Here is a 9,227-nt window from a genome sequence, read left to right on the forward strand (position 1 = left end):
TTTGCGGGCCGGCCGCGTTTGCGGGGTCTGTTCGGGCGGGATTTTCTGCGTCGACCCGCATTTCGGCGGTTATTTTACAGGTCGGGCCTTCTTGCGGGGTCTGCTAGAGTTGCTCTTAGAACCCGAATCCGCATCCGCTGGCAGAGAGGAAATGGGTTAGAGCAACTCCAATGGGGCGGCCCATTTCGTCCGCCGCCGTCCGTTTGGGTCGGCGCGGACAGAAAAGGCGGCACAATGCGCCGACCCAAACGGACGCATGTCCGCTTGGCATCCGCATGGCGACCCATTCCCGGCCCAATTTTGAGCCGGATTTGCGTCGACGCGGACACGAGACGGACGCGCGCGCGCGCCTACTCCTCTCCCCGGGCCCCCTGATCGGTGGCAGCCACCACCATTTCCCCCCATTTTCCCCAAAAACACTCCCGCCCGCGCGCGCTCCCGCCCCACACCCCGCCATGGAGGACGCCATCGACCTCGACACCGCCGCCGGCCTAGCCTCCCTCTCCTCGTCCGGCGCCGCCACCCCCTCCAGGAAAGGCAAGCCTCGTGCCCCGTGCAAGACCGCCGCCGTGACCAAGTCAAAGAAGGCGCTGACGCCCGAACAGTGGGCAAGGGAGTCAGCCAAGAGGAAGGGCCAGAGGCATGCCGCGGACACGAGGGATGAGGCCGCCATCGTCGCCGCCACACAGCAGGAGGTCACCAATGCCCGCGTCGCGGCGGCAACGAGGGAAGCGCTCTACATGCTAGGATTAAACCCTAGCCAGCACGGCCTCGTCCAAGCCGCCGTCGCCGCAGCCAACACCGGCTCGTCGGCGTCTCCTTGGATGGTGCTGCCCGACTCGCCCCGGGTGTCGGCTTGCAACCCGATCCCCGGCTTCCACTTCTTCCCGCAGGCCTCCCGCCTCTCCGGGAGTGCTCGCCCGACGTGAGCGTGGTCGCGCCTTCCACGCCCGCGCCTGCGCCCATCGACCTCAACGCCACCCCAGTGGCCGGTGGCTCGTCATCCGGAGGCGCGAGGAAACGCGCGCGGCAGACGCCAGCCGGCGTGCTCCCAGACGCCCGCAACCTGTTCAAGGAAATGCCGTCCGTCGACGAGGACTACATGCAAAACTTCATCTTCGAGGGCGGTGCGCCGACCGCTGGCTACGATCCCGACGAGACACAAAGCCAGGACGGCCGCGTGGCGTTCACGCCGGCCGCTGGCTATGATCCCGATCAGGCGGCCTTCATGTGTGATCAGGTCGGCATCGACCTGGACGGCTTCCCCCTCGACCACGAGTTCCCGGCCGACTACGGGCTAGAGGAAGAGGACGAGTGCGACATCGAAGTGGAGCCTTTGTTCGGGGACGAGCTCGCCAACCAAGCCGCCGGTCCTAAGGCGAAGCGCAAGAGCAAGTGCATGAAGGCGTACACGGCGGCCGAGGATAAGCTTCTTTGCGAGTGTTGGCGAGACATTGGACAAGACCCCAAGACGGGCGCCGAGCAAAAGCATTCAACCTTTTGGATTCGTGTCCACCGAGAGTTTCATGAGCGCAAGAAGTTTCCGCCTTACCAATTTGTGAGTACGCGCGGGTGGGTCTCCATTTCCAAGCAGTGGAGGGTGATCCAACAAGTGTGCAACAAGTTTTGAGCCACTCTTGAGAGCGTCAAGGCCCGCCCCGTTAGCGGCATCAGCATGCAAGACATGGTATACTAGCAAGCCGCCCTCTTTTGTGTCATCAAGTTCATCCTTTGCGTGTTCATTTGCATATCACTTGCCCATATGCTTGCATGAAAACATTTTGTAGGCATTTCAAGCTTTGGAGGCATTCAAGGTTCAACACAATGGCAAGTGCTTCAACCTTTCCCATTGCTATCGGGTCATCAAGGACGAGGAGAAGTTCAAGGCGCAATATGCAGCACTCAAGTCGCGTGGGGGGAAGAAAGCCGTGGAGGATGTTGGGGAGGGCGAGCCGGCACGACCGTGGGGGAAGACCAACTCCAAGAAGAAGGACAAGCGAGATGCGGCCACCAACGCCTTGATCGCAAGCGTGGACGGCATGATGAATAAGAAGGACTCAAGGTAGCAGGAGCGCCAACGTTTCAAGGTGGAGCAAATGGATGCTTTCATGGAGATCCAAAGGAGGAGGCTTGATCTGGACGCTGAGAAGCAAGCCAAGATGTTCGAGCTAGAGGCGGAGAAGCAAGCCAAGATGCTACAGATCGAGGCCGCCAACACCAAGACCAAGACAAAAGAAGTGGCTTTCACGAGCATGATGACCGGGGTGGATATCATGAAGGTAGATCTCAACACCGTGTCGCCAAGAAAGAGGCCGTGGTTCGAGAAGATGCAGGCCGACATGCTCAAGTTCGACGACGAGTGATCTATGGCGGCGAGCGCCATCTTTTTGTTGGAAATATGCCCTAGAGGCAATAATAAAATGGTTATTATTATATTTCCTTGTTCATGATAATTGTCTATTGTTCATGCTTTAATTGTGTTATCCGGAAATCGTAATACATGTGTGAATACATAGACCATAACATGTCCCTAGTGAGCCTCTAGTTGACTAGCTCGTTGATCAATAGATGGTTACGGTTTCCTGACCACGGACATTGGATGTCATTGATAACGGGATCACATCATTAGGAGAATGATGTGATGGACAAGACCCAATCCTAAGCATAGCACTAGATTGTGTAGTTCGTTTGCTAAAGCTTTTCTAATGTCAAGTATCATTTCCTTAGACCATGAGATCGTGCAACTCCCGGATACCGTAGGAATGCTTTGGGTGTACCAAACGTCACAACGTAACTGGGTGGCTATAAAGGTGCACTACAGGTATCTCTGAAAGTGTCTGTTGGGTTGGCTCGGATCGAGACTGGGATTTGTCACTCCGTATGACGGAGAGGTATCTCTGGGCCCACTCGGTATTGCATCATCATAGTGAGCTCAATGTGACTAAGTAGTTAGTCACGGGATCATGCATTACGGAACGAGTAAAGTGACTTGCCGGTAACGAGATTGAACGAGGTATTGGGATACCGACGATCGAATCTCGGGCAAGTAAAGTACCGATTGACAAAGGGAATTGTATACGGGATTGCTTGAATCCTCGACATCGTGGTTCGTCCGATGAGATCATCATGGAACATGTGGGAGCCAACATGGGTATCCAGATCCCGCTGTTGGTTATTGGCTAGAGAGGTGTCTTGGTCATGTCTGCATGATTCCCGAACCCGTAGGGTCTACACACTTAAGTTTCGATGACGCTAGGGTTATAAGGAAGGTTTGTATGTGATTACCGAATGTTGTTCGGAGTCCGGATGAGCTCCCGGACATCACGAGGAGTTCCGGAATGGTCCGGAGGTAAAGATTTATATATGGGAAGTCACCATACGGTCACCGGAAATATTCGGGGGTATACCGGTATTGTACCGGGACCACCGGAGGGGTTCCGGGGGTTCACCGGGAGGGTCCACCTGCCCCGGAGGGCCTTATGGGCTGTAGGTGGAAGGGAACCAGCCCTTAGTGGGCTGGGCGCCAACCCCCCTAGGGCCCATGCGCCTAGGGTTTGGGGGGACCCTAAAGGGGGGGCGCCCCCCTTGCTTGGGGGGGGGGTAAGCTCCCTCCCCCCTTGGCCGCCGCCCCCCCTCTAGATCTCATCTAGAGGGGCCATCCCCTTCCCCCTTCTCCCTAAAAATAGAGGGGTGAGGGGAGGGCTACAGGACCACATCCAAGGCGCAGCCCCTCCCCTCCCCAACACCTCTCCTCCTCCGCGTGTGCTTGGCGAAGCCCTGCCGGAGAACTGTCACTCCACCACCACCACGCCGTCGTGCTGCTGTTGGAGCCTTCTTCCTCAACCTCTCCCTCCTCCTTGCTGGATCAAGGCGTGGGAGACGTCACCGCTCTGTACGTGTGTTGAACGTGGAGGTGCCGTCCGTTCGGCGCTTGGATCATCGGTGATTTGGATCACGACGAGTACGACTCCATCAACCCCGTTCTCTTGAACGCTTCCGCTCGCGATCTACAAGGGTATGTAGATGCACTCCTACCCTCTCATTGCTAGTAAACTCCATAGATTGATCTTGGTGATGCGTAGAAAATTTTAATTTCTGCTACGATTCCCCACAGTGGCATCATGAGCTAGGTCTATGCGTAGTTTCTATGCACGAGTAGAACACAAGTTGTTGTGGGCGTCGATTTTGTCAATTTACTTGCCGTTACTAGTCTTATCTTGATTCGGCGGCATCGTGGGATGAAGCGGCCCGGACCGACCTTACACGTACGCTTACGTGAGACAGGTTCCACCGACTGACATGCACTAGTTGCATAAGGTGGCTAGCGGGTGTCTGTCTCTCCCACTTTAGTCGGATCAGATTCGATGAAATGGGTCCTTATGAAGCGTAAATAGAAATTGGCATATCACGTTGTGGTTTTGGCGTAGGTAAGAATCGTTCTTGCTAGAAACCTATAGCAGCCACGTAAAAGTTTGCAACAACAATTAGAGGACGTCTAACTTGTTTTTGCAGCAAGTGTCATGTGATGTGATATGGCCAGAAGGATGTGATGAATGATATATGTGATGTATGAGATTGATCATGTTCTTGTAATAGGAATCACGACTTGCATGTCGATGAATATGACAACCGGCAGGAGCCATAGGAGTTGTCTTTATTATTTTGCATGACCTGCGTGTCATTGAATAACGCCATGTAAATTACTTTACTTTGTTGCTAAACGCGTTAGCCATAGAAGTAGAAGTAATCGTTGGCGTGACGACTTCATGGAGACACAATGATGGAGATCATGGTGTCATGCCGGTGACGAAGATGATCATGGTGCCCCGAAGATGGAGATCAAAGGAGCAAAATGATATTGGCCATATCATGTCACTGTTTGATTGCATGTGATGTTTATCATGTTTTTGCATCTTATTTGCTTAGAACGACGGTAGTAAGTAAGATGATCCCTTATGATAATTTCAAGAAAAGTGTTCCCCCTAACTGTGCACCGTTGCGAAGGTTCGTTGTTTCGAAGCACCACGTGATGATCGGGTTTGATAGATTCTAACGTTCGAATACAACGGGTCTTGACGAGCCTAGCATGTATAGACATGGCCTCGGAACACATGCAATACACTTAGGTTGACTTGACGAGCCTAGCATGTACAGACATGGCCTCGGAACACGGAGGACCGAAAGGTCGAACATGAGTCGTATAGAAGATGCGATCAACATGGAGATGTTCACCGATCTTGACTAGTCCGTCTCACGTGATGATCGGACACGGCCTAGTTAAACTCGGATCATGTTTCACTTAGATGACGAGAGGGATGTCTATCTGAGTGGGAGTTCATTGAATAATTTGATTAGATGAACTTAATTATCATGAACTTAGTCTAAAATCTTTACACTATGTCTTGTAGATCAAATGGCCAACGTTGTCCTCAATTTCAACGCGTTCCTAGAGAAAACCAAGATGAAAGATGATGGCAGCAACTATACGGACTGGGTCCGGAACCTGAGGATCATCCTCATAGTAGCCAAGAAAGATTATGTCTTAGAAGCACCGCTAGGTGATGCACCAATCCCACAGAACCAAGACGTTATGAACGCTTGGCAGCAGCGTGCTGATGATTACTCCCTCGTTTAGTGCGGCATGCTTTACAGCCTAGAACCGGGTCTCCAAAAGCGTTTTGAGAAACATGGAGCATATGAGATGTTCGAGGAGCTGAAATTAGTTTTCCAAGCTCATGCCCGGGTCGAGAGATATGAAGTCTCCGACAAGTTCTTCAGCTGTAAAATGGAGGAAAATAGTTCTGTAAGTGAGCACATACTCAGAATGTCTGGGTTGCACAACCGCTTGACTCAGCTGGGAGTTAATCTCCCGGATGACGCGGTCATTTTGACAGAATCCTTCAGTCACTTCCACCAAGCTTCAAGAGCTTTGTGATGAACTACAATATGCAGGGGATGGAAAAGACCATTCCTGAGGTATATTCGATGCTGAAATCAGCGGAGGTGGAAATCAGAAAAGAACATCAAGTGTTGATGGTGAATAAAACCACTAAGTTCAAGAAGGGCAAGGGTAAGAAGAACTTCAAGAAGGACGGCAAGGGAGTTGCCGCGCCCGGTAAACCAGTTACTGGGAAGAAGTCAAAGAATGGACCCAAGCCTGAAACTGAGTGCTTTTATTGCAAGGGAACTGGTCACTGGAAGCGGAACTGCCCCAAATACTTAGCGGACAAGAAGAAGGCCGACAACACCAAAGGTATATGTGATATACATGTAATTGATGTGTACCTTACCAGTACTCGTAGTAGCTCCTGGGTATTTGATACCGGTGCGGTTGCTCATATTTGTAACTCAAAACAGGAACTACGGAATAAACGGAGACTGGCGAAGGACGAGGTGACGATGCGCGTCGGGAATGGTTCCAAGGTCGATATGATCGCCGTCGGCACGCTACCTCTGCATCTCCCTACGGGATTAGTTTTAAACCTCAATAATTGTTATTTAGTGCCAGCTTTGAGCATGAACATTGTATCTGGATCTCGTTTAATTCGAGATGGCTACTCATTTAAATCCGAGAATAATGGTTGTTCTATTTATTTGAGAGGTATGTTTTATGGTCATGCCCCGCTGGTCAATGGTTTATTCTTGATGAATCTCGAACGTGATGTTACACATGTTCATAGTATGAATACCAAAAGATGTAAAGTTGATAACGATAGTCCCACATATCTGTGGCACTGCCGCCTTGGTCACATTGGTGTCAAGCGCATGAAGAAGCTCCATGCAGATGGACTTTTGGAGTCTCTTGATTACGAATCATTTGACACGTGCGAACCATGCCTCATGGGTAAGATGACCAAGACTCCGTTCTCCGGAACAATGGAGCGAGCAACCAACTTATTGGAAATCATACATACCGATGTGTGCGGTCCAATGAGTGTTGAGGCTCGCGGAGGATATCGTTATGTTCTCACTCTCACTGATGATTTAAGTAGATATGGGTATGTCTACCTAATGAAACACAAGTATGAAACCTTTGAAAAGTTCAAGGAATTTCAGAGTGAAGTTGAGAATCAACGTGACAGGAAAATAAAATTCTTACGATCAGATCGTGGTGGAGAATATTTAAGTCACGAATTTGGTACACACTTAAGGAAATGTGGAATAGTTTCACAACTCACGCCGCCTGGAACACCTCAGAGAAATGGTGTGTCCGAACATCGTAATCGCACTCTATTGGATATGGTGCGATCTATGATGTCTCTTACCGATTTACCGCTCTCATTTTGGGGCTATGCTTTAGAGACTGCCGCATTCACTTTAAATAGGGCTCCGTCGAAATCCGTTGAGACGACACCGTATGAATTATGGTTTGGGAAGAAACCTAAGCTGTCGTTTCTAAAAGTTTGGGGATGCGATGCTTATGTCAAGAAACTTCAACCTGAAGAGCTCGAACCCAAGTCGAAAAAATGCGTCTTCATAGGATACCCTAAGGAAACTATTGGGTATACCTTCTACCTCAGATCCGAAGGCAAGATCTTCGCTGCCAAGAACGGGTCCTTTCTGGAGAAAGAGTTTCTCTCGAAAGAAGTAAGTGGGAGGAAAGTGGAACTTGATGAGGTGATAGTCACCTCTTCCGTACCGGAAAGTAGCGCAGCGCGGGAAGATGTTCCTGTGGTGCCTACACCGACTGGGGAGGAAGTTAACGATGATGATCATGAAGCTTCGAATCAAGTTACTACTGAACTTCGTAGGTCCACAAGGACACGTTCTGCACCAGAGTGGTACGGCAACCCTGTCCTGGAAATCATGTTGTTAGACAACGGTGAACCTTCAAACTATGAAGAAGCGATGGCGGGCCCGGATTCCGACAAATGGCTAGAAGCCATGAAATCCGAGATAGAATCCATGTATGAAAACAAAGTATGGACTTTGACTGACTTGCCCGATGAGCGGCGAGCCATAGAAAACAAATGGATCTTTAAGAAGAAGACAGACGCGGATGGTAATGTGACCATCTACAAAGCTCGACTTGTCGCTAAGGGTTATCGACAAGTTCAAGGGGTTGACTACGATGAGACTTTCTCACCCGTAGCGAAGCTGAAGTCCGTCCGAATCATGTTAGCAATTGCCGCATACTATGATTATGAGATATGGCAGATGGACGTCAAAACGGCATTCCTTAACGGCTTCCTTAAGGAAGAGCTGTATATGATGCAGCCAGAAGGTTTTGTCGATCCTAAGAATGCTAACAAAGTATGCAAGCTCCAGCGCTCAATCTATGGGCTGGTGCAAGCATCTCGGAGTTGGAACATTCGCTTTGATGAGATGATCAAAGCGTTTGGGTTTACACAAACTTATGGAGAAGCCTGTGTTTACAAGAAAGTGAGTGGGAGCTCTGTAGCATTTCTCATATTATATGTGGATGACATACTATTGATGGGAAATGATATAGAATTCTTGGAAAGTATAAAGGCCTATTTGAATAAGTGTTTTTCAATGAAGGTCCTTGGAGAAGCTGCTTATATATTAGGCATCAAGATCTATAGAGATAGATCGAGACGCCTCATTGGTCTTTCACAGAGTACATACCTTGACAAGATATTGAAGAAGTTCAATATGGATCAGTCCAAGAAGGGGTTCTTGCCTGTATTGCAAGGTGTGCAGTTGAGCACGGCTCAATGTCCGACCACGGCAGAAGATAGAGAAAAGATGAGTGTCATCCCCTATGCCTCAGCCATAGGGTCTATTATGTATGCCATGCTGTGTACCAGACCTGATGTAAACCTTGCCGTGAGTTTGGTAGGAAGGTACCAAAGTAATCCCGGCATAGAACACTGGACAGCGGTCAAGAATATCCTGAAGTACCTGAAGAGGACTAAGGATATGTTTCTCGTTTATGGAGGTGACGAAGAGCTCGTCGTAAAGGGTTACGTCGACGCTAGCTTCGACACAGATCTGGATGACTCGAAGTCACAAACCGGATACGTGTATATTTTGAATGGAGGAGTAGTAAACTGGTGCAGTTGCAAGCAAAGCGTCGTGGCGGGATCTACATGTGAAGCGGAGTACATGGCAGCCTCGGAGGCAGCACAGGAAGCAGTCTGGATGAAGGAGTTCATTACCGACCTAGGGGTGAATCCCAATGCGTCGGGCCCGATGACTCTCTTCTGTGACAACACTGGAGCTATTGCCCTTGCGAAGGAGCCCAGGTTTCACAGGAAGACCAG

The sequence above is a fragment of the Aegilops tauschii genome, chromosome 2 (genome assembly GCF_002575655.3).
Source record: "Aegilops tauschii subsp. strangulata cultivar AL8/78 chromosome 2, Aet v6.0, whole genome shotgun sequence".
In the NCBI taxonomy this organism is placed as follows: domain Eukaryota; kingdom Viridiplantae; phylum Streptophyta; class Magnoliopsida; order Poales; family Poaceae; genus Aegilops; species Aegilops tauschii.